This window comes from Chelonia mydas, chromosome 1 (genome assembly GCF_015237465.2).
Source record: "Chelonia mydas isolate rCheMyd1 chromosome 1, rCheMyd1.pri.v2, whole genome shotgun sequence".
Classification (NCBI taxonomy): Eukaryota; Metazoa; Chordata; order Testudines; family Cheloniidae; genus Chelonia; species Chelonia mydas.
In genome coordinates, this window is record NC_057849.1 from 23063242 (window position 1) to 23089997 (window position 26756).

The 26756-nt window shown below is 43.4% G+C and overlaps 1 long non-coding RNA gene across 1 annotated transcript; it reads left to right on the forward strand.

Annotated features, from left to right (window-relative positions):
- The first annotated feature begins 4 nt into the window (after positions 1-4).
- Positions 5-23446, forward strand: LOC122462950. Its single transcript, XR_006285850.1, has 3 exons — positions 5-1891; positions 18861-18979; positions 19495-23446. It is a non-coding gene; the product is annotated as an uncharacterized LOC122462950 (long non-coding RNA).
- The last annotated feature ends 3310 nt before the right edge of the window (positions 23447-26756 follow it).

Below are 26756 nucleotides of genomic sequence, written 5' to 3' on the forward strand. Positions count from 1 at the left end.
TCTGAGCCTCCCTCCTCCTCCAGCCAGCTGGCAAAGCGGAGAGAGCCTGGAGTACGGGGGCTAGGTTCATTCCCCCTGCGCCGCCCGGCCAGGAACCGGACTGTTGGAGCTACCCCCATCCCTTCTCTGCATCCCCTGAGCCAGCAGCAGGGAGAGAACATGCCGGTAACGGAGCTAGATTCCCCCTCTCCTCCCCCAAGACCGCAGCAGAGAGACCGAGGGGCTGCGGAGGTTCAGATGCTCCCAAGCTGGCAACAAGGACTTAGGGTGCAGGAGCTCTACAGGCCCCACCGTCAAAACAAATAGATCTAGGGGGCCTGGAGGTGTGAGCCCTGCAGAGCCGCACAGCAGTGCTGTGCTCACTCCCCCTCTCATCAGACGGTGCTTCTGGGACACGCGGCCGGTGGCATATTGCGCCAGTTACATACCCAGCAAATAGACAGAGGACACATAGAGGCTTAGATATGTGGATACTTTTTATTCAGTACTCAAAGTACATTCACCTGCAAAAAACCCAGCACAGTTGTCCAAATGTTTTGAATATTAACATTTGAGAGACATAGCTGGTCTGTTAAAGGTGTAGAGTGATATTGCACTCAACTTAATAAAGTCACTAGAAATGACACAGGTGTTTTCATGAGACTCCCTGTATGATGCCCTGTTAAACAGAACGATCTGAGGACTATATTCCTATATAATGTCTCTTTAAACAAAAGCTACCTGTGGTAATGATTGTTTTGTTTCTGATATTTACATGGGAAGGATTTGTAAACTTATTAAAACTTCCAAAAAATAAAGAAAACCCCAATAACAACAAAATAAAGTGTCATATTAAGTAGGGCCAAATTAGTGAGACATTGGGGTCACGGGTTAAAACTGAGAGCTGTTTGCAAATCTAGGGAACATCAGTCCTTCCCCAAAGCCCTCTCACGTAACCTTCAACCTGAAAGGGAGGGAGATTGGGACAAAGGACTGAGGCCTGGTCTATATTACAAAGTTAGGCCTGCGTAAGCTGCATTAGGTCGAGTTACTAATGTATGTGCCTATGCTACTGAGTCCCTTCTGCTGACCTAAAGGGCTTGTAAAATCGACTTCTGTACTCCATCTCCACAAGAGGCGTAGTGCTTCAGTCAACATCAACATGGGGATAGTGTAGACGCTGCACTGTGTAATTCAAATGAAAATTGGCCTCCAGGAGGTGTCCCACAGTGCTCCGCTGTAACCACTCTGGAGAGCACTTGCAACTCCACTGCACTTCAGCCAGGTACACAGGAAACAGCCGCCCGCCTGTTAAAGCCCCGGGAACTTTTGAATTTTCATTTCCTGTTTGATCAGCGTGGAGAGCTTGCCAGCACAGCTTACAATGGATGCTCAAGGCTGCAAATGCGCTCCAGCATGGAGCACACAGGAGGTGGTGGATCTTTTTGCTGTGTGGGGAGAGGAGCCTGTGAGGCAAAGCTCCAAACCAGCAGAAGAAATGCTGGCATCTATGCCAAAATCGCGTAGAGCATGGGGGAGATGGGCTACACCAGGGACACACAGCAGCGCCACGTGAAAATAAAGGAGCTTCGGCAAGTGTACCAGAAGACAAGGGAGGCAAACAGTCGCTCTAGTTCTGAGCCACAGACATGCCACTTCTTTGATGAGCTGCATGCGATTCTAGGCGGCGACCCCACCACTACCTCAAAACGCTCCGTGGATACCTCCCAGGAGCCCTGGGCGACCTCGGGCAACAATGAGGAGGACATTGTTGAGGAGGAGAAGAAGAATGCGCAGCAGGCAAGCAGAGGATCCATTCTCCTCAACAGCCCAGAACCTTTTTTAACCCTGGAGCTCAGCCCCTCACAGGACCAATTGTTGGCAGAGCATGATGCTGAGGAAGGCACCTCTGGTGAGTACACATTTTCAATCAGACTGTAGGGGTTACATGCTATTATTTTTAATGTTGGATCTGAATTAAAATTGGGATAGAAGTTATCAGTGCACTCCAGCTACACAGAGGGTGCTCTCAGAAAAAGACTGTTTATGTGCCCAGGGATGGCCTGGGAATTCTCCCTTGAGATCTCTAGGAAGCTTTCATGGCGGTACTCTGCAATCCTTTGCAGAAGGGTTCTGGGAAGGGCTGCCTTATTTCCTCCACCACAGTAGGACACTTTCCCATGCCACTCCAGTATTAACTCTGCTGTTATCATTGCAGTACACAGCATTGCAGCATAAGCACTGGTCTGTACCCAGACACTTGCAGCATCACTCTCACAGATCTTGGGAGACAGGCCAGTCCTAGCTTACAGACAGCCCCGCAACCTGAAGCAAATACTCGCCAGCAACCACACACCACACAACAGAACCACTAACCCAGGAACCTATCCTTGCAACAAAGCCCGTTGCCAACTCTGTCCACATATCTATTCAGGAGACACTATCATAGGGCCTAATCACATCAGCCACACTATCAGAGGCTTGTTCACCTACTAATGTGATATATGCCATCATGTGCCAGCAATGCCCCTTTGCCATGTACATTGGTCAAACTGGACAGTCTCTATGTAAAAGAATAAATGGACACAAATCAGACGTCAAGAATTATAACATTCAAAAACCAGTTGGAGAACGCTTCAATCTCTCTGGTCACTCGATTACAGACCTAAAAATGGCAATACTTCAACAAAAAAACTTCAAAAACAGACTCCAATGAGAGACTGCTGAACTGGAATTAATTTGCAAACTGGATACAATTACCTTAGGCTTGAATAGAGACTGGGAGTGCATGGGTCATTACACAAAGTAAAACTATTTCCCCATGTTTATCCCCACCCTCCCACCCCCTACTGTTCCTCAGATGTTCTTGTCAACTGCTGGAAATGGCCCACCTTGATTATCACTTCAAAAGGTTCCCCCCCCCCACTCTCCTGCTGGTAATAGCTCACCTTAAGTGTTCACTCTGATTACAGTGTGTATGGTAACACCTATTGTTTCATGTTCTCAATGTATATAAATCTCCCCACTGTATTTTCCACAGTATGCATCCGATGAAGTGAGCTGTAGCTCACAAAAGCTTATGCTCAAATAAATTTGTTAGTCTCTAAGGTGCCACAAGTACTCCTTTTCTTTTTGTATAATTACAGAGTTCCTGCTGTAAAGTATGTGCTGACACTCTGGGCTCCAGGTCAGCACTGATGTTATTAGTCCCATGGCTGAGATATCAAAAAGAATACTTTGCATTCCTATAGCGACCTCCACATCACAGAGCAGCACACGGTACAAATATTTATGAGGTATCCAGATACCACAGAGATGGACAGATAGAATTAGCTTCTCTGAGGGAGATGAGTATTGTCATCACTACTTGACAGAGGAGAATCTGAGGCATAGTGAATATCTATGTATCTGGATACTTTTAGGGCTCCCCATTAGCCTCACAACACCCCTGCGAGGTAGGGAAGTACTGTCATTCTCCATTTACAGAGGGAAACCAAGGCACAGAGAGACTAAGAAACTTGCCCAAGGTGACACTGGCACCCTGTAGCAGAGCAGGGAATTGAAACTGGGGTCTCTCAAATTCCTTGCCAGCATCCTAACCACTGGGCCATCCTTCTTCTCTTTAAGGGTAACATTTTCAAATCTGGGGAAGGCCCCCAGCTATGACTTGTGGCGCTAGTATTTTAAAAATGTGGTGAAAGTGACCACCGTTGTGACACGAGAGTCTGTGGCAGAGCCAGGGAGAGAACCCAAATCTCTTGACTTTTAAGCCTGTACTTCAACCACAAGATCAGCCTTCTTTGATGCATCACAAAAAAAGCCCAGTCATGTACCTACATTTCTCAGGTGGGAGGTGCCCTTGGAGATCCTGCATCAGTTTCTCCTCTGTGTACATTCGCTCTTCATGCCTTCCCTTGGGCTTACTCAAAGTCCCTCACTCCTAGACTACCACAGAGTCAATTGACCAGTTGTGGTTGTGCACCTTCAACCAATGGAGACCGCACATGGTTGCAAACTCTTCAAAATGCTTTCCTCTACTTACCAGCATCACCACTGTCTTGCTTGGGTTTGGGTTCAGCTTCAGCCGGCTGTTCTTCATCCAAGAGCTGATCTCATCCACGCACTGGCCATCTCAGTGGCAGTGGTGTGGTCTTATGTGGTGAAGGATAGGTAGAGCTGTGTCTCATCTGCATATTACTGGCATTTGAGTCCATATTGTCTGATCAGTTCACCTAGTGGCTGCATGTAGTTGTTGAAAAGGACCAGAGAGAGAATTGATCCTCGTGGAACTCTGCAAGTGAAGGGTCTTGTGGTGGAGGTGCTGTTTCTCATCACTGCTCATTGGGTGCATCCCTCCAGGAAGGACTCAAACCATTGTAGTATTATCCTGGATCCCTGTCACCTCTTTCAGGTGAGGCAGCAGTATCTTATGCTCAGCAGTGTTGAACACTGTGGATAGGTCCAGGAGGGTGAGAGTGGATGTCTGCCCACTATTCGTTGACAGGAGAAGGTCATTCATCAGTGCCACTAAAGCAATTTCAATTCCATTTCCTGGCCTGAATCCAGATTATGCTAATTCTAGAATGTAAGCTTCAGTTAGGTGAGTTTGTATTTGGCCTTTGGCTAGCTTCTCTATGAACCTGCTTCTCAGGTTGGATACTGGGCAGGAATTGGCTAGAACCAATGTCTCCAGGGTGGGATTTGTTAGTGCTGGCTGTACTACTGCATGTTTGAAAAATCTATGCAAGGGTTGAAAGAAGATCATTTTAATGGCAATAGTGAGGTAAGATGCAGAGAGGAAGTTAAGGTAGTCAAAATGAGAGGAGACCAAACCATGGAAAACTAGTTAGCAACATTATTCTGTGTAGGGTTGTAGAGCACATACATAGTATCTAAGTCAGGTTAATTAGTTCTGCATGGCACTGTAAAGGTGGACAGGCTTTGAATTAGTCTAATCTCCTCTTCAAACTCATTCCACAGCTAAACCCCTTCAGATGAGAACACCTTATTTCCAACTCTCATTTGCTTTCTTCTATGCTTTATAAATTGCCTTGTCCTGGAGGAGCTGTCTTAGAGGATGGCGGTCTAGTTGCTAATGTAGCTGCTGATGGCTTTGAAGATCAGGACCAAGGCCTGGAACTGTCACTGGAAATGGCCTGAGAGTAAATGGAGGGACCAGAGTACTTGTGTGATGTGCTCACAGAGACCCAGCCCACTGTGGAGGTGGGTCGCTATATTCTGCATGAACAGGAACCTCTGCATGGCTTTCACTTTTAATCCCAGGTACAGTGTGCTGCAGTAGTCCAGATTGGAGGTGATGAGTACATGGATCACAGCTGTAAAATCATCATCTGGGAGCAAGGGGCAAACATTGCCTCCAACGTTACTTTGTTGCTTAGCAATATCAAACAAGACCCTGGGGCTTCACACTCATTGACAAATTGGGGAAGGGACTGTTAACTTAGATAACAGTGAAGGTCAGTGTCTGGATTAGTTCTTCACAGCTTTTCCCCCTGCCAACCGGCATCACATTGGTCTTGGTCAGGTTCATTTTGAGTCAGCTGCTGTCCATCCAGATGCTGATCCACTGTAAGCTTTGTGATGTCTTGGGTTGTCTTTGTAGAAAATAGGACATATTAGTGGGGGTCATGAGCATATTGTTAGCAGCAGAGCCTATGGTCTGATGTACATCCTGAGAGATTCGTAGACAGCAAAGATTAGCAAAGAAGAGCAACGTCATGATTGCTTCATTAAGTCTAGCATGACTAGACTTTTCTAAAGTGAATTTTGGTGGTAGGAGAAAAGAACCAGATTGACAGCACTGAAAACTGATAGCCTCTATGCACAGGACAAATACATCACAGGAAGCAGTGCAAACTCCCCAACTAACGGGCCTTAAGCACAGGGCTCATAAACAATTGGGGCACATAATAGCAGTCTTCAAATACTTGAAAGGCTGCCACGAAAATGATGCAGAAAAATTGTTCTCTCTTGCCACAGAAGCCAGGTCAAGAGGCAATGGGTTCAAACTACAGACTAGCAGATTTAGATTAAATCTCAGGAAAAACTTCCTAACTGTAAGAACAGTAGGACAATGGAACAAACTGCCTAGGGAGGTTGTGGAAGCTCCTTCACTGGAGGTTTTCAAAAGGAGGCTGGAGAGCCATCGGTCTTGGATGGTTTAGACCCAACAAATCCTGCATTTTGCTGGGGGGTTAGACTAGACGACCCTTGTGGGCCCTATGATTCTATGTCTTGGAGAATCCAGAAAGGATCTTTCTACCTCGCCTTTTTTACAACTGCATCACATTGCTGAATGATATTCAGTTTGTGATCCACTATAACCGCCAGACCTTTTCAGCAGTACTATTGCCGAGAGTTATTCCCCATTTTGTAGCTGTGTGTTTGATTTTTTTTTCTTCCCAAGTATAGTAGTTTGCACTTGTCTTACCTGAATTTAATCTTTTTGATTTCAGACCAGTTTTCCAATTTGTCAAGGTCATTTTGAATTCCAATCCTGTCCTCCAAAGTGCATGCAACCCCTCCCAGTTTGGTGTCATCTGCAAATTTTTTAAGCATACTGTCCAGTCCATTATCCAAATCATTAATGACAATATTCAATAGTACCATCTCCAGGACAGACCCCTGCAGGGCTCCACTAGATATCAATGGTTTGACAGCAAACCATTGATAACTATTCTGAGTGCATTTTTTCAATCAGTTGTGCACCCACTTTATACTAATTTAATCTAGACCACATTTCCCATTGAATTGCACCCTTTCTGTGTCATCGGTAACAGTGCCGGCTAAAATCTCTTTTGAATTCAGTCACCTAAGCTAACATCTCAAGTCACTGCTCTGTATGTGGTCAAATTCTAATTGGGGGTGTCATTTAGAACTGAACTGGAGAATATATGCAGGGAACACTTCTGCATTGACCCAGGGATGGACTGGATGATCTGACTCAGGTCGTCTCACATGGAAGGTGCTATGGAACCACAAACATTAGGTAAGAACTAGAGCGGGCTGAAATATTTGGAAAAACCTTTTTTGACCAAAATGAACATTATCACAGCCCATTTTTGTTTTGATTGAAATCATCTGGGTAACTAAAAACTGTTTTTTCAGTTAAAAAATATTCTCAATTTTCAAAAACTAAACTGTTTTTTACTGAAAATAGTTGTTGCAGAACAATTTTTTCAGATTTGGTTATCTGTTAAAATACCAATTAAAAAAAACTGCTGTCAATAATTTTCACCCTCCATTTCCTGTGAACAATAATGAACATCCTTCGACCAGCTCGAGCAAGACCATCTATTTTTCAGACTATTGCTTCTGCTGTTTGGAATCACTCAGCTGTAGGAAACACTGAAGAGATAGTGCCTTTCGTGTTGGGGGCAGGGCAGGAAATTCTTGGCTTCTATAGCTACAATCATGTAGCAAGCCTCCTCCTAATCCTCCCAACGTGCTCTTCCTTTGTGCTCTGAGACACACTGCCCAGGCCTGCGTCAAGAATTAGACAATCGGGCAACTGTTAAAGGCAAGATGCAGAAGCCCAAAATGAGCAGAACAGCTGCTGCGGGAAGAGAGCAGCTAATGATGAAGAGCAAATTTGCTCCCTGTGTTTGCTCGACAGAAGACAGGGGAGTTGGGGGGAAGGAAAAAAATACTAGGGGGTATTTACCACCTCCTGATTCATGACACTGGATACATCTGCAGATCAATCTGATGTTGTTGGCTCCCAGCCAGATCCCGCAAGATGCTGAGCACCCTCACCTCTTATTAAGTCAATGGGAAATGAAGGATGGGGGTTCAGCAACTCTCAGGACTGGGCCCACTCATTGCTCCGCTTCCTAATATGCTTGGAGGTGCACTTTCAGAAGCAGCGAGTGTGTCCTTATGAATCAATCCAGCGTCAGCATGGTGGATGGACTATATGACCTCTTGAGATTCTTTCCAGCCCTACATGTGTAGGATGCTGCAAATGTGTGATGTACACTTTCTCGTTACACACACGCAGTATGAAAAACACATGAATTAAAGCCCAACTGAACTGACTCAATGCCAACAAAAGGGCTCAACAGCCTCCTCCCAAAATAAACCAAACACCCCCCAACCCATCCTTTCATGCTTGATGAAACAGCTAGGCCTCACTAAGTGCCCTGAATGTCAACCAGCCCCAGCTCTGGTGGAGCTGCTGGGGAAGCGAATTCTAGACTCGAGGCTACTGACAGCATCCAAGTCCAGAGAACACCCTGCCTTCAGCCCGAGACTGTGGGGTGTTAGCTTGAGCCCTTCAGCTTCTACTGAGCCACTAGCATGAGGCTAGGGGAGAAGGGTGCTCTATAAACCAGACAGTATCTAAACCCTAAAGAGATCAAGATCAGGACCTTGATTTGCACCCTGTCTAGCCTGTGCCCATCAATGTATCTGCGTGGTTGACAAAATTATAGAAATCCATATGAGTGCTCAACAACTCATCCTGAGTTTTCCTTTCTCTATCCAAGATCAGGTAGGAAGAGGAGGAAGATCACAGTAATGCCTAGAACCATGCCATTGTGCCCTACAAACACACAGTGAGCTTTTGTCTAAACATACAAGACAGATAAAGGTGGGAGGAGAAACAGAGGCACAGAGAGGTGAAGGGACTTGCCTAAGATCACACTGCAGGTCAACTGCAGAGCTGGGAATAGAGCCCAAGTCTCCTGCGTCTTAGTCCAGTGCTCTAGCCACTACATTAAAAGAAGCAGTGTGTTATCTCTTGTCACAGAGGGCAGGACAAGAGGCAATGGGTTCAAACTACAGCATACCAGATTTAGATTAAATCCCAAGAAAAACTTCCCAACTGTAGGAACAGTAAGACAATGGAACAGACCACCTAGGGAGGTTGTGGAAGCTTCTTCACTGGAGGTTTTCCAAAGAAGGCGGGATAGCCATCGGTCTTGGATGGTTAGACTAGATGACTCTTACAGTCCTTTCTAATGCTATGATTCTATGATTCTGCAGAGACTGATTTCTGAATAGTCTTCAGGTGTGGCTGCAGGAAGAGTGACTGCTGAGACCACTGTGACTACTAACTTTAACACACCTGTTTGACACTGTCTTGCTCTCCTCTTCTACCCCAACACATTTGTTGTGTATTGTCAAAATCCTAGCTACTGAGCTTTCAGGGGCAGGGAGCATCTTTATGTTATATTTGTACAAAGCCTATTGCAATGGAGCCGTGATTTCTGATTGTACTACCACAATAGAAATAATCATCACCATCATCATGATTAGTAATAATTGCAGTAATCCAAGTTGGAGCTGACAGAGACACAGAAAACCGTTGTGAGGTCTCTATCCAAAAGAAAAGGCTTTCACAATCTTAATGGGCATAGGATGAATAAAACACTTCTGGATATTGCAGCTATCTAGCATAGACGCACATATGTAAAGGAAGTTATGAGCTCAATGCAGGAATTTCTGAGCGAGGTTCTAGGGCTGTCTTATGCAGGAGGTCAGACTAGATTATCACAATGGTCCCTTTTGATCTTAAAAATCTCTGAATCTGTAGCATGTTCCATAGCACTCCTGAGAGTTAAGTATTATCATTCCCACATTAAAGATGAGGAGACACAGAGCGATTAAGTGATTTGTCCAAGTGAGACAGTGATGGAGTCAGAAATCGAATCAAATCCATAAGTCCTGACTCTGGCTCCTCTGCTTATCATCCCTGAACTCCCTTTCCCACAATTTACTTCATGGACTTCTTCCCTAGCTATGTTGTTATTTTAGTCGCAATGGATTTAACCATCATCTAGACAAAAACCATCTGCAGCTGTGCAGTGAATTGCCTTGGCTAGACTTACAGACCCCGTTCCTAGCTTTGGCTGGTTGTAAATGATAATGATGATGACTTACTCTTATGCCTCTTAAAGTGAAGAATGGAATATCCTTATCTACATACTCAGTCATACTGACAAAATAAGGTCTTAATGGTATCAGTCTTTATTTGTTGGCAGATTTTATTGTCGTCTTACATGTCCTGTCCAAAGTATTACATTAACCCTGAAATGCAAATGTATAATTCCCCAAGTTCGCTGCTATCAAAAGCACAGCCACATGGGCACAGTTCTAGTTTACTCTTTTTATAGATTCAGCTCCTCCATTCATATAATTTATCAGTGTTGTGGTATTATCACTGTTATCATTCAACCCAACAAACCAGCCCTTGAGATTGCCATTGAACTCTGAACTTGTGTCTTGATAATAAGGTCAATATTTCTGGCTCCAGCCCACAGTTATTGTTCCACATGTGGGCTATTCATTACCATGACTATTTAGAAAAGCTGGACGTGCACAAGTCCATGGGGCCGGACGAGTTGCATCCGAGAGTGCTGAAGGAATTGGCGGCTCTGATTGCAGAGCCATTGGCCATTATCTTTGAAAACTCGTGGCGAACGGGGGAAGTCCCAGATGACTGGAAAAAGGCTAATGTAGTGCCAATCTTTAAAAAAGAGAAGAAGGAGGATCCTGGGAACTACAGGCCAGTCAGCCTCACCTCAGTCCCTGGAAAAATCATGGAGCAGGTCCTCAAAGAATCAATCCTGAAGCACTTGCATGAGAGGAAAGTGATCAGGAACAGCCAGCATGGATTCACCAAGGGAAGGTCATGCCTGACTAATCTAATCTCCTTTTATGATGAGATTACTGGTTCTGTGGATGAAGGGAAAGCAGTGGATGTATTGTTTCTTGACTTTAGCAAAGCTTTTGACACGGTCTCCCACAGTATTCTTGTCAGCAAGTTAAGGAAGTATGGGCTGGATGAATGCACTATAAGGTGGGTAGAAAGTTGGCTAGATTGTCGGGCTCAACGGGTAGTGATCAATGGCTCCATGTCTAGTTGGCAGCCGGTGTCAAGTGGAGTGCCCCAGGGGTCGGTCCTGGGGCCGGTTTTGTTCAATATCTTCATAAATGATCTGGAGGATGGTGTGGATTGCACTCTCAGCAAATTTGCGGATGATACTAAACTGGGAGGAGTGGTAGATACGCTGGAGGGGAGGGATAGGATACAGAAGGACCTAGACAAATTGGAGGTTTGGGCCAAAAGAAATCTGATGAGGTTCAATAAGGATAAGTGCAGGGTCCTGCACTTAGGACGGAAGAATCCAATGCACCGCTACAGACTAGGGACCGAATGGCTAGGCAGCAGTTCTGTAGAAAAGGACTTAGGGGTGACAGTGGACGACAAGCTGGATATGAGTCAGCAGTGTGCCCTTGTTGCCAAAAAGGCCAATGGCATTTTGGGATGTATAAGTAGGGGCATAGCGAGCAGATCAAGGGACGTGATCGTTCCCCTCTATTCGACATTGGTGAGGCCTCATCTGGAGTACTGTGTCCAGTTTTGGGCCCCACACTACAAGAAGGATGTGGATAAATTGGAGAGAGTCCAGCGAAGGGCAACAAAAATGATTAGGGGTCTAGAACACATGACTTATGAGGAGAGGCTGAGGGAGCTGGGATTGTTTAGTCTACAGAAGAGAAGAATGAGGGGGGATTTGATAGCTGCTTTCAACTACCTGAAAGGGGGTTCCAAAGAGGATGGCTCTAGACTGTTCTCAATGGTAGCAGATGACAGAACGAGGAGTAATGGTCTCACGTTGCAGTGGGGGAGGTTTAGATTGGATATTAGGAAAAACTTTTTCACTAAGAGGGTGGTGAAACACTGGAATGCGTTACCTAGGGAGGTGGTAGAATCTCCTTCCTTAGAGGTTTTTAAGGTCAGGCTTGACAAAGCCCTGGCTGGGATGATTTAACTGGGACTTGGTCCTGCTTCGAGCAGGGGGTTGGACTAGATGACCTTCTGAGGTCCCTTCCAACCCTGATATTCTATGATTCTATGATTCTATGAATACTGATACCTTCCAAGTCAAGAGATCAGAGATCCCAGCTGACAGATTGTAAGGTGAGTTCTGTCCTGTTTCCCTCCTAGATCAGACTCAGATCTTGTCTTGGAAAGTAAATAAAAGTTGGTACCTAAGTGTAATACATAAGGAGGGAAAGGGGGCAGAAGAGCAAAGACAACAAACTACATAAAATCATACTAGTTCTTATTAAAATAAATGACAATGATCTGAAATTAACAATTTTCAAATTTCTTGTTAATATCACATTAGTCCTTTGATAGAAATAGGCTATGAACCTGTCCCCATTGGAGGCAAGGTGAGTTTTGCTATTGACTTTAATAGACTCAGTACTTGGCCCATTGTCCAACTGCTTTAGACTAAAAATTTCATTTTTTCCCCTGTTTAAAAATAGATCTTGGCAAAATGCAGGTGTAAGTTTTCATGCCTACACAATAACATCCCTGCTTCAGTTATAGGGAGTATATTTTGAATCCCTCTGGCACAGTACTGCTGTAAGAAACAAGTCTTTGAAGAGTAAAACTAGGTGAATCTTTTTTCCCCTAAATGTTTGACAATTTAATGCTAATGAAAAGCGCTAGATTGACAGCAATGAAAACTGAAGTTGTATATTAATCTATAGTGTACATACAGCAGTAACAGGAGCTGAGTTACCATCCCTCAGCCATGCTGAAACCTGACCTTAAGGGATCATCTCTGAAGCCTTGTCTTCAGACTTTTATCATGTTGGACTGTGACCTTGACAAGCTGAGTTAACTAACACAATGCTGGCCATAACTCTGCTAAAAGTCCTGTTTAGCATCGGGTCAGCTAGTTATGATTAAAGCCTGGTCCCAGGAGGTTTAACTACAACTAGCTGAAACAATGCTAAACACAACTTGTCCTTCTCTACCCCTACTGCAAATGAATGGTCAGCATCACCTGTATTCGCTCAGTTCTCCTAGGTCATGTTCTAACATTTTGTACTAAAGACAAGTCTTTAGAAAGAGATGGTAATTCTAGCTCCGTACCCATTTTACTTATTGGCCTCCTTGCTGAGCCTGCTTACCAGTTTGGGTCTCCAGTTTTTATGAGTGTGTGTGTGAGGAGTTTGGTTTGATTTTTTAAATACTTTTTTTAGTGCCACAAAGTGAGACACACAACATTTTATAAGGCTGCATAAAACTGAATATCATGAAAACACATCGGAGAACCAAAGTGAACAATTCCATTTCCTCCCCTATCCCTTTGTGAACCCCATAGTAGTTATTTCTTCATTTAATAAGCCTCTTCATAGGAGCTGAGCATTCTCAGTGTTATGCAATGACACATAGGGAATAACTCCAGCCCATTACTACAGCACTTATTCCATTACAGACCTTACAAACAATTTCACGTCCAAGTATGAATAGCAGCAGCTACACAGACCAAAAATTGCCACCTATGATAAGGTTTCTGAGTCCCCTAGAATGGCCTATGTAGTTCTGTTTTTTACCACTGACTCTGAGAATCTATTTGTTCCCTTCCCTTCTTGTCAATTGTTGAGAATAGCCCACTTCCACCTTAACTGAATTGGCTCGTTAGCACTGACACCCAACTTGGTAAGGCAACTTCCGTCTTTTCATATGCTGTGTATTTATACCTCTCTACTGTATTTTCCACTCCATGCATCTGATGAAGTGGGTTTTAGCCCACGAAAGCTTATACCCAGATAAATTTGTTAGTCTCTAAGGAGTGCCACAAGGACTCCTCATTGTTTTTATTTATTTGATGAAGACATTGGCATCCCATAATAACCAAATCTTAACTAAAGTTTTGCTTTATAACCAACAACCAATAACTGCAAGTTAAATGCCAGCAGTTCCTTCTCAACTTGAAACTGGCGTGTTCATTTATTCAGTTTCCTGTTTCATCATGGCCACCTATTGGTGAGTTCAGTGCATCAGCATTATATCAGAAAGTGTGTTATCTTCAACCTTAGTAGCGAAGGAAGAATGTATAAGAAATCTGCAGATGTTCACCAATTTACTGAGTGCAGCAGGCTTCCCTCTGGCTTTGTCGGTCCTCCTAGTTGCACATTACACAGCACATCAGAGGAACACTGACAAGATACCAAACTGATAACGAAAATAAACAAAGAGAAAGTGAGAAATAGTTTGAAAGGTCACTCGGGTGAAACAGATTATTCAGTAGGTACATAAGTTCTTAACTACTGGCACATTATCACTCCCGGAGCAAATCTCTTCTGAAAACAGCCATGTCTCTGCCATTTAAAGAGATAAGTATGTAATCAAACACACAAATACTTCAGTGCCACACATTAGAAAAATCAGAGGTGCAAGGCAGCTAAGTGATGTAGCACAACATTGTAGTATCTACTGAATTAAAGCAGAAATTTTATCTTCATGATTCTTCTTATACATCCTTGTAATTAGAACATTGCAAAATCTTGTTCTTAACTAGACCTATAACCTCCAAGGAGAAACCACCAGAGAGACTTGGGTCTGACCCTGCTTATGCTGGCAGAAATCAGGAGTAACTCTTTCAAAGTTAGCACATTATATCCTCCATTGGTGTAAATCAGTGTAGATTATGCTGATTTATACCATCTGAGGAGCTGGTCCAATGGAGTAAAACTATACAGCTAAGTTTATCAAGGCAATACCAATGTAAAGCATTTTTCTTCTGTGTGTATATATTATGGAAAACCCTCAACAAAATGATAGGAAACTGACACACAAACAATATAAATTAAAATAGCAGAAAGGTACACACTGATAAAAGCCCGTTAATCCAGTTCAAATGCTGTATCTGTCATTAGGCCAGAAAGGAGGAATACTTGTGTTCAGCTATTCTTGCTGAGATGATAATGCAATCCAGGCAGTGTAGCTTGTGTCACGGAATCTGCTTGTGTGTGCACAGTTGCAGGATTAGGGTTACGGAGTTTTAATAAAGTATGTTTTATTATTGGCAGACATGTTTAGCACTGTCTTTTGTAAAGTTTACTTCACATTTTTCCCATTATAAAACCATCTTGAATTACTTATAACTTTGCCAAACTTTACCTGTTTGGGGTGAAATTTCTCATGCTGGGTGTCTGCCCCAGCTTTTTAAAGTTTTACCTAAAATGGTTCCGCTGCTTCTGAGAACAAGTCTAGGTGTTATAGTAGATTGCTTACCAACAGAGGGTGTTATAGCATGATAGCATGCTTATGTATAGGGTAATGTCTAGCAGTGGAGAGAACGCTCCGTTCACAAAGTGTTTGATGAGAGAGGACAGTATATGTAGAGGAAGGAATAAATCCTGAATGTCTTGAATTTCTCTCTTTTTATACCTGAACCCTGAACATGGTGTCAGAATTGTGTTGCCTTCTGTTGGTACGTGAAATCAGAAACGAAGAATATTGCAAAAAAAGAGAGAGAGAGAGAGAGAGCAGAAGAATTGTGGCAGCATACCAGATTCCTGTTGAGGAGCAGACGGACATGTCACATGAAAGGGGATGTGTCTAGGAACTGGACTATCTTTAGATCACACTGGGAAAACTATGACATTGCAATGGAGATGGATAAAAAGGAAAACAAGATAAGACCAGTCACACTATTAGAAAAAGGCTGCCACCTGCTCCAACAGCATCTGGATATGTCAAAAACAGACCAGAAGGGCCCATGTAAAATCCTAGAAGTGCTCCAAAAGTATTTTGAAAAGTCCTACACAAAAAGCCCTACACAAAAGGTATCTTTTCAATAATTGTGATCAAGAACATGGAGAAATGAGAGATCAGTATATTGACAAACAGTTCAAAATGGCTGACTCATGCGGTTATCAAATCTTAAAAGATGAATAAGTTCTTGGTAGATTAGTAATAGAGACAAAAGACACAAAAGTTCAAATGAGAATGCCCAGAAAGCCTTCTCCAATGCTTCCAAGAGCTATAGACATATGCAGAGCTAGCAAACAAGCTCACATCCAAACACAGAGAGCAAGTGGAGGAGACATAGAGATAATTCACTAAGTAGCACAGGGAAAGCTGCAAAAAGGAAAGAAAATATATGTCAAGCCATTATTGAATGGAGAAATGCTCTTACTGAAGACCTTAATAGCAGCCTGGTACAATGCTTGATGTCAATATATATATGCGTACCTTGGTGCCCGTATCCCCAGCATTACTAAAACCAGCAGTTGTGTAAAGAGCAGCAGATGAAAAGGAAGAGAGGCAAGCAAAGGCTAAAGTCTACAGCAACTGACAAGCTAAAGACCTCCAAACATCAAACCACCTGCAAGGTATACACAAGATGTTGTACAATAGTAAGATGTGAAAAAACAATCCCGCAAGCCTTCGTTCTCAAGCAAGTTAAGAATTAGTGTGGAAAAACAACTGGTATTATGTTATATATATGATGATATAGACTTTAAGGGAGTACAATAGAATGTTAAATATGAAGCAGGTTATGGTATTCATGTTTAATTTTACTATCTGAAATAAATGCGATAAGAGGGACATTATAATAGCTTCCCAATGGGGGGCATTTTCGCATGACAATATGCTTATGTATAGGGTAACGACTAGGAACACAGAATTCTACTTTCGGGACATGCTTGATGAGAGAGGATTGTGTCTGAGGAGAAAGGAATAAAGCCTGAATGTTGTACTATCTTGATTCTTTCTTCTTAGGCTTGAACCCTGAACACTAGGGAAAAAAATTTTGCCCATGTAAAAAAATGGCCAAGTTGTAAGCCTGAGTAGAGACTTGTTAGAGTTTGGCAGCTAAATTCTCTGGTGATTCCATCTGCACTGAGCATGCTCCATTGCCGGGATGCAGGGGCCGAGCAGGATTTTCTCTGTAATTGCTTCTCTGGGCGATCAGGGGCTCCTGTCTTACCTGTGCTCCCAGTGCTCCTCTTGCTGGCATCCAGGAGAAGGAAATAACCTGACTGGAATGAGGAGGGGGAAAGAGCAAGCTGGGAGAGGGGTCCTGCAAGAGCCAGCAGGGTGGATAGGTGCAGAGGGTGAGGGGGACCAAGAGATGGGGGTTTGGATAAGCCCAGAGGAGGAGAGGCAGGTTGCAGGGAGGGGTGTGGGTGTGGATAGGCATAGAAGGAAAGGAAGTGTAGGCTTGGCTTGACATGAGTAATTGGACATCAGTGAGGCCTCATTTCTTGGGAGACAGGATTAGGAAGGTAAATGGATCAAGCAGGCTGAAAACAGAATGTCTATACTAGCTAAAATAAGGAGGCACACCCAGGGAACCATTTACAATGGCCAAGATAACAATGGATAAGATAATTTGGGAACGAAAAGATGAGGTATAGAGTATGTAGTGCATGGACAGAGCATGCTGTACAGTACTGGTTCCTACAACGTGAACAAGCCAATTCCAAAACGTGATGGAACGTATAGTACATGCAACATAATGTGTAAATGTATATAAAGGACAAGATTTGCTGTGGAACAGTGGATCTGTGATACACCCTATACCCACCCCCTACACTTGATTCTAATCAACCCAGTATAACTGCTGAATGCCGGGGGGGGGGGGGTGGTGGTGTAGGAACCTGAGTGATGCTGAGTGATGAGATTGGAGTTGAGCTGGGGAACCAAATGGAAGAGGCCTCGGGGGAACCCCCCTCAGGAAGCAGGAGTCTGGGAAGGATGGGTGCAGAGAAGGAGGTGGACAATAACCAGGAGGGTGGGGAAGCGGAGGAGGAGGGAGGAGGAATTAGGATGGTGGGGTGGACAGGTGCAGAGGGGTTGGGGGATCCAGGGTATTAATATTTGTATAGCACTTTAGATGTTCAAAACACAGCTTCAATTGAGACCTGAGGATATCAAGTTGAGCATCCATAAAATGAAGAACCATCACCCGGAACTCTGAGCCAGGGATGGAATCCACTTCTCCAGGATAGTATTCAACTGCCTTTACCATGAAACCATTCTGTCTCTTCCTGGAGTTCCCTGCTTCTTTCACTAGTCACTGAACAATGTATTCACTATTAAAAACAAAGATTTGATTTTTGATTGTTCCATGGCACTTTTCAGCTAAGAAAAGTTTTTGGGATTTTTGGGTTCAATTACTTCTGTTTGGGTTTTATTGTTTTATTACTGAAATGTTTATAACTAAAGAGTGAAAACAATTCCGGGAAGAGAAAAAGGAAAAAAAAAAATAACCCAGAGAAGAAAGAAAATATGAGCAAGAGTCCTTTACCCTAGTGAATGTGTTGATAAACAGTTGTATGTTATTTTGCATACCAGCTGCTCCAACTAGAATGTACAACAAAACGGTTTAGTGTCTTAAAATTAGCCAAACTTCTCCCACGTTTGATCAGACAGTCAGATAAAAAGGTTGACTTCCCCCACCCACTCTCCTTTTCCTAAAATCTTGAGGGGTTATTGGCAACAGCTTGGCATGCACGTTGGAGCCCATGAGAATCAGATTTGTAGAGTATATTACTCACTGCTGACCAATAGCTAAGGAATTAGGAGCTAAGGAGGTTGTGTGTAGGTGGCCACTGTATACACTATCTTAAATACTGAAGCTTTTTATGGGAGCCGTCGGGATCATCCCTAGTGTTTTGGCAGAGTTGAGGGACACGGTGTTCCTGCCTTCTGGGCTATTTTTTTTCCCCGGTTGAATGAACTGACAAATCTGTCTCTCCATGTAAGAAAATGATTTTTTATTCACTGTGGGAAAGTGAGTGTTACTTGGGGGAAAAAACATGTTTCACATTCTCTCCACATGATGAATTTGAGCTTCATGTGGAGATAAACCAGAAATACCCATGAAAAGGGCTTTGGTTTTTACATAGAGTTACAGGAGACTCCCAGACTTGTTTGACTGAAATAAGCAACATAAAAGGAGACCCTGTGCCCATTCCCTGGTGCAATGCAACTGAAGGTTGGATCAGCATTTTCATTCTAAACTCTGATTTTCATGGTTTGTTTTAAAGATTTACTCCAGATATGAACTTGACATGTAATATTTTGTACTTTGCCACAGTCTTTCACCTGAGGAGCAAAAAGCATTTGGGGAAGATTAATCAAGTAAGCCTCACAGCACTCTTGTGGGAAGTAAGCACCAGAACAACCATATCAAGGGGGAAACCGAGGCACTGAGGGGTAAGTGGCTTGCCTACAGTGCAAAAGCAGAGAGAGGACTAGTGCACAAGAGTTCTGGTTGCCAGTCCTCTGCTGTAGCCAACTGACCACACTCTCTTCCTCCTTGTATTGTTTAAAGATGGCACTTTATATTTTTCCTCTTTTGAAAATGTTTAAAACAGCATTGATTCAATTTTTTACAAAATGCCTCTGGCTTATCATCAGTTCATGCAGCTTTATGATAAAATATAATAAAGTAGCTTCCACTTATACAGAATCATCCTGAATGATCCTAACCCACTTTATAAATGTAAGGTTTGCTTCACTCACCATAGATATGCAGCCACCTCTGGGGTGACATACAGCAAATGTTAACACACTACAGCCAAACAATGTAACAGATTAGGGCAGGGCATTTTAAACAAGCAATTCCAACGAAAACTGCAGACGGAATTTTAAATAGATTGCAAGTACTGGAGCTGGAATTTGGCGAGAACTTTGTGGATAACCCTCTCTGTTATTGTTTTGTTTTCCAGCGCTTTCCTGGGAATCTTTAATACCCAAGGGTAGGCAAGTAAGACCTTGGTTTTACCTCTCATCCACAAGGAGGTGCCTCCAGCAGCCTACTGGCCCCTGGGACATTGGTTCAGCACTTTCTCTAGCACTTCAGGATTCCTTGGACATCTCCCATCCAAGTACTGAGCTGCCCTGGATCTGCTTCTATGGTGATATCTTATAGGCTCACAATACAAGGCAGCAGATCTGCAGGTGAAAATCTGATTCAGGTACCAAGGGAAAGGACTGTAAAGGTCTCAATATTTTTCTGATCATCTCTTCCCAGAAGAGGGTTAGTGGTTGAATGGGGGGTACTGCAGGCCAGTATGCATTAGCAGAGTCCTGGAGGGAATGCTTAACCCATCTCTTTCTGCAGTATGGCATATCTGGCTCAAGCCTATTAATTTTTAATATTAGTAGTAGTATTGTAGTAGTACCCCTTGTGATCTGTAAAACCATAGAATAAAAGGTGGTCCCCCAAAAACTTACAATCTAATTTATGACAAGATGCATGCATGTGGTTACATTGGCCTGCAATCTTGCAGAACTAGATGGTTTCAAGTCAAATAATTTTTAAAAATGGTACGAGACAAACATACAGGAAATGAAACAGCGCTTAGAATTCTCTACTGGCCAGCAGCCCACCTGTTATCAGCTGGCAGTTTCCTGCAAGCATCACGATACCAGTGGGCCTTGAGGAGAGCTTTAAAGGAGGACAGTGTGATGGTTCTTGGGCCGCCCTGGGCTGTTACCCCTGCCTCCAGCATGAGGGACTCTTTCTATGGGTGTCAGCTAAATAAAACAAAAGTAGGTTTATTTCAGTAAGAATAAAGATTTAACTAGAGAAGTGAAGGAAACAAATGGGTACAACACAAAACAAAACCCATAAAACATGAACCTGGGTCTACACTTACCAATAGTTACTTTTCCTGGCTAATAAAGTAGGTTCTCCCCCAAAAGCTCAGAGTTTTACAGTTGGTTTCACAAGAACCAGAATCCAATCATTCATGAAAGTCCCCCCACTCTGCAAAGGGTTTCCTCAGTGAATGGATCCAGAGAGCTTCTCCCTCCCCTGTGTGATACTGAAAACAGCCTTTTGTTCCTATTCACGCTCAGGGCAAACCCCTGTCTGTTTTAATGTTTCTTTCACACCTCCAAGAGGTTCAGTTGCTCAGTGGTGCCTCTGATGGTTTCCATTGGCAGTTTTGGGAGGGAGCAAGGCTGATCAACTGAGCCTTGCATTACCTTGTCGGTTGATTAGGGAGGAGTGACAACTCCCTCTTGCTTGGATAGGTCATCCTTCAGGTCCATTAATTGATTTCTGGTAATTAATTTGTACTCCAGGTCCATAAAGCAGACTTTCAATGTAAATACATTGTGTCTTAAATATTACCCATACATACATCTCACAATTATTATGAGTCTTGACAAGTTATTTGCTTTCTGAAGATACCTTACACGATATCCCTTATGGATAAGTACCTTGCACGATGTGTGTTTGGTGTAATGAGTTTGTCGGGTCTGAGGTGAGTGCTGTTTACAAACAACAGGGGACCTTTTGCCAAGGGCTCTCTGTGTTACAAACAGGATAGTGACTTTCCAGACCATTTGAGGGAGGCTATTCTATGCTTACAGGATGGCATGGAAGAAAGAGCAACAGTGCTTATGGGAGAAGCAGTCAGACAGGTGGAGTGGAGGAAGCAGGGGCAATGCAATGAGACTGTTTCAATTACCCTTTCCTTGAGCCCTCAGGTTCACAAAATTAAAGAAAATCAGACATGAAACTGTTTGTAAACTAGGAACCACCAAAGAGGATCACTGGAGGATAATGGACATTGTGAATATAGAATTAAATCTAGGTTTTAAACTGCACTGTACAACAGACTGCCAGTGATAGACACCGTCATCGCTAGGCACACACAGCCACTATAGAGGAATGTGATCCATGGATGGATCTTAAGGTGCTAACCCCACTCTGTTTAAGTCAATAGAGGGGTTTGGCTGGGGAGAGATTTTTGGTTCTGTGAAAGTGTCCTCTCGCCAGGGCGAAATGGAAGAAAATGTGCTCGAGCAGTTTCACCTGCCTGCAGAAATGACTTCAAGAGGAGACTGTAGGCTTAGGTGTTTATTTAACAGGTGTGTGTGTGTGTACTAACCACATGGTGCTTGGAGTCCTCAAGGGGAAAGGCTGTAGCAGCAATAATTATACCTGCACTTACCCAGATCAAAGCTAAAATATGGATCGTTTGGGAGCCTTAAGGGTCCTGTGTGGAGACTGTGCACAATGGGCTTATGTGCACCTGCCAAGCATCACATCACAGAGCTTTAACTAATGAATGGCGACAAGCCAGGGATGGAGATTGTGGAGTTACAACATGCCTTGAGTAAGGGGCAGAGCAGAGCTGCACTTCCTCAGAAGGAGACAAGGGACTGAATTGTGCTTGAGTCATGATTCAGTCCCGGCTTCTCCTTTGCTCCAGGGGAAAAGTAAAGTGTGCCAGGCCTAACCTGATGCAGCTTTCTTACCCCTTTGAGTCAACCCAGCTGCATTGGCCAGCACATTGAGGGGGGCCACTAATGATCCAAGACCGCACCCAACTTGCATGGGACCCAAAGTAGCAGCCTGTGACAGCTGTTTTCCCGCTGTGCACAGACTGGTAATGTGGATAAGCCATACGAGGGAATGAAGGGCTGCCCTTACTCTCCTCCATAGGTTCAAAAGGGGGCTCACAGTTAACCCTCCTTTGGCTGGAGGAAAGGGCAGGAGAGAAGGTTTTGAATATGTGGAGTTCTGATTTGCGAGTCCAAGGAATTGGGACAGTCTAATGATTTTTCCATATAGCAGGGTTAAGCTATGTCAGTGGGAGCACTCAGAGGATGTTTGTTTAAAGTGATGACTAATGATGGAAGAAGACCAGGCCTGTAAAAAACCAAGTCCCTAAAGATCTAAAGTCATAGCAAATGGATGGGCTAAAGGAACAAATGTCCATTGTGAACTATCGTTTTTATCTTTTTAAACCGTTGTGGCACTAAAGGCTGTTGGATCAAAATCTACAAACACACTAGAGCAAAATGCAGCTTAGTTAGATCCTCTCTCCCTCTAGTGGTTGGACTCGAAGACAACTAACAGCCATTAGAGTTGCGCTTAGCTTAGCTCAAGTGATTCGGTTGTGATGCTCTGATGACCATGGGATCGACATATTTGCAATTATGGATCATTTTGCTGGCTGCATCTCCTTTAATTATGCAGCATCACCTGTTACTCCCATGCTAAAAAAATACATCTTTTTAACACATAGACATTAAAAAGGAGGTCAGACTACATGATCACAGTGGTGCCTTCTGGCCTTGAGATCTATGAATCTAGCCTGAAAGGGTATTAACCGCTACTACAGCTAATATCCAACCAAATATTTTTAAGCCTCCCTATTATAAACAAATTAAAATCCCCTAAATGTCAGTAAGTCTGGAAATGCACTGTTAGGTGTTGAGCCAATGTCCCCACTGTGGGTTTTTTCCATGTCAGGGCAGGGTGTGGATAAACTGGCTTTTATAACAGGAAGAGTGTTTAATATTTCACTATGATGAGATGACAGTCTAGAACATATGGCTCCTAACAAGCTATGCAAAAGAGAGCATTCTAACTCAGAGGGTGCAGACTCAGACCCTGCTTTAATCAGAAAGGGAGGAGGTGATCCCATTTGCATACGTTCAATGCCTATAGAGACAGGCTTCCATATAAATATTCTGACGATGGGAGATATGTTGCGTGAATAAGCAAAATGTCTTACATATAAACTACTGTGAGGCCCCAAACCCTTCATCTGTTTTCTGTCCAGTATTCACAAGTAAAATGAATAGTAAGTTTTGAAATTTAATTTATCACTAAGGCAGCTGTTTAAAAAAAATCTGTGATTAAATACATTTATATTTAACTTGAGTGTTCTTTACAGTGTCTCTCCGGGATTAGTGCTTGAATGACTTACAGGATGAAATGACGGTATGTATGTTTGTAATTTATTCACTCTATATGTCCCTCTCTTGCTGTAGTATTGGAGCACCTCACAACCTTTAATGTACTTGTTTTCAAGACCCCTGTGAGACAATGGAATACTGTTATCCCCATTTTACAGAGGGGGAACTGCAGTCTGCAGCACATACGGACTAAGTGATTTACCCCACGTCACACGGGAAGTCTATAGCAGAGCAGGGAATTGAAACTGTGTCCCAGGCTAGTGCCCTACCACTGAACCATCCTTCCTCCTAAGATTTTCACAAGTTCTTTGGAGCTGGGACTGTCTTTTTGTTATGTGTTTGTACAGTGCCCACCACAATGGAGTTCCCAGTGCTACCTCAATACAAGTAAATAACAACAACAATCACTGTGGTGTTATATAAAACCCTAGATGGATTGCTTGTGGGGAAGGGTACTGCTCAAAGTGAGCAAGGACACCAATTCATTGTACAATATATACTTTCACTTTCAGGGGTTAAAGATGTGCTGCATTTTACAACATGGGCAAATATATGTGCCAGTGATCAGACATGGGCTTTCAGACAGCATCTTTTGAAGCCGTACATGAAACATAATAAACTGATTTGACCATAACTCTGCAGCAGTATTAACTCTATTCCATACATAAAGTCAGAGTAATCCATGATATATCTGTTGGCTAGGCTTGGTCATCCAAACAATTACTACACAGAAAATTGCAGACGACAGTCTACTAATAAAAAAGTTAACAAGACCTGCCCAGTGATTTATACTGATTCTATTTAAAAGGATTTGCTGCTATTCATTGCCTCAAGCCAATAAATATCTGCAGTTACCTGCACATGGCCCATCTCTGAGATGTTCATTAACCACACATCACAAAGGCTATGTTTGAGAAGTGAGTTTGTCTAGACACACTGTGGATGTAAGGGGTGGAAGCAGGTTTGGTGTGTTATGCCTACACCCATCAATTCCACAGTTACGTCAATGTCGCTTTTATTTGTACAAGGTCAGCTTTGAAATGTCACTCTTGCTTCCAAAGGAGTTTTCACTTTTAAGTCTAATGCAGGTGGATCAGCTGCCTTTGGAATTTTATTTGAAGTTACTTTACTTTGGCTGATGGACAAGAGCCATATTTGAAAAGTTTGCTCAGATTTCACATGGCTGGGCACAGTATATAAGAATCTAACTCAAGGTAACTAGGGCCCAATTTGACTTGAATGGTGTATGATCACCCTTTTTGTTTGCATTCATTTCTCTTAAGTATGAAACCCTATCATTATTCCTCCACAAAACATGCACAGAGACAAGGTCCCTGCCGTGAATACTTTACAACCTCAGATCACGATTCTGCAACTGACTTCCCACAGGTGGGGCCCTGCATGCTCCACAAAAAGGTGTAACCTCACAAAGCCAGTTATGGGATCAGGGACATGGGCAGAAATGATGCACTGGGCCACAGTTCAGAGCAAGAGGCCTGGAGACACTGTCATGGGGGAGGTCAGAGGAAGGCTTCCCAAAAGGAGTGGCTTTTGAGGAGGGGCTTGGAGGAAGAGAAGGGAGGGTGCTGGAAGCTCAGGAAGCTGTAGGAAGCTTTCAATAATGAAGCGAGGAGCTCGGGATCCCACAGTCCTGACCCCTTGAGGTGAAGAGGGATGTTCTGAGGGGACAGTTGATAAAAAGCAGCTGGAGCGCAGTTGTAGAATTGGCACAAAATAGTGATGAGTCTCCTCGGTGACTCACAATTTCTTCCGTTTTTTCTATTGACCTCAGAATTTTAAAGTAGAAATTTTCTCTGAGGCCTCAAAAGCTTGTCTTGAAACTGTTAGTTTACGGGCTGTCTGGTGCCACCCAGGTTGCATTAAACAATACTGAACTTATGCAAGCATGAACAGGGGCTGCACAGCACGAAACAAATCACTCCACCTATGGGAAGATACTTGTAGTACATACAAAAGCCATTCACTGATGCATGAGGATATGTGAGTCTCCTGTTCTGAGGCAATGAACTTGGCAGTGTACAACTGTTCAGCATTCTGATAGCAAAGACAACCTACAACGAGCGAGCTTACTTCACTTCCAAAGCCTGAGCTGAGAAGCATCATTTGAAGGAGTGCCAGCACCCAGTTTCCTGTTGATCTTATTTAATGTGGGCAAGTCTGTACCTCTTAGTGTGTACAGCTACTAATATGACAAGTGTAGAGCACTTAGAATGGATGGGGTTGTGGAGGCATCTGGGCAGACTTAAAAAAAATCTCATTAGCAAAGGAGAAACATGAACATACATGTGGAGTAGGTGTTAATGTGCATGATTGGTCTTTCCTCTGAAGGGCACTAGCTCTTTCCTTCCATATGAATGGCATATGCCCAGGAACACAGCAATAGATGGTGACTGTACAGCTCATGATATTGACAGTGGAATACAGAGATCAGGTCCAGATTAACTCTGGGCTATTAGATTTTGTGGGGCCCCTGGGGGTTTGGAGTGGGAGATGGGGCTCAGGGCTGGGTCAGGGTGTGCTAGGATTGCAAGACCTCCAGTAGGGGGCCTCAAAGGGCCTGATACACTCTGTCACACAGGTCACTAGAGTCCCAGGTCACTGCCTTTATCACAAGACCATCCTTCCTCTCTTGCTATAACCCATTTTCCTTCATTATTAATACTTGGATTAAAGCTGTGAATGATATAATGGAAATTTACAACTATTTCAAGGACGTAAACACTAAAAGTTATTATTTAGTCTAATAAAAGAGAAGGAAAATGGAGAATGAATATAAGGAAAAATTTCTTGACAGCGAAATCTATTAGAATATGGAATCATTCCCCAGGGAAGAGGAGGAGGCCCTATCAGACTGGACAAAGCGCTAGTAACGGTACAGTCGGGAATAATCTTGCACTGACAGGCAGCTGGACTATATTACCTGGATTACGTTTCACCACGAATTAGTCCTAAAAGTATACTCCAGGGTCCCAGACAAGATTTTTTTATGCAGATGATTTCTAACAGAACAGTGATCGTCAAATATGGTGATGGTTCAAGTCACCCACGTCGTATGAACAACATTCCCCAGGGATCTGTACTCACTCCAATATATATACAGCTGACCTGCCACCCAGGAGGTCAACTAAAGCAACTAAGATTGTGTATGCTGCCTGTATGACACCTGCCTGGCAATAGCCAGAAGAAATTTTGAGGATCTAGAGTCTTGCCTGTCATCTAACTGAGACACCTTGGCCAAGTATTTTTC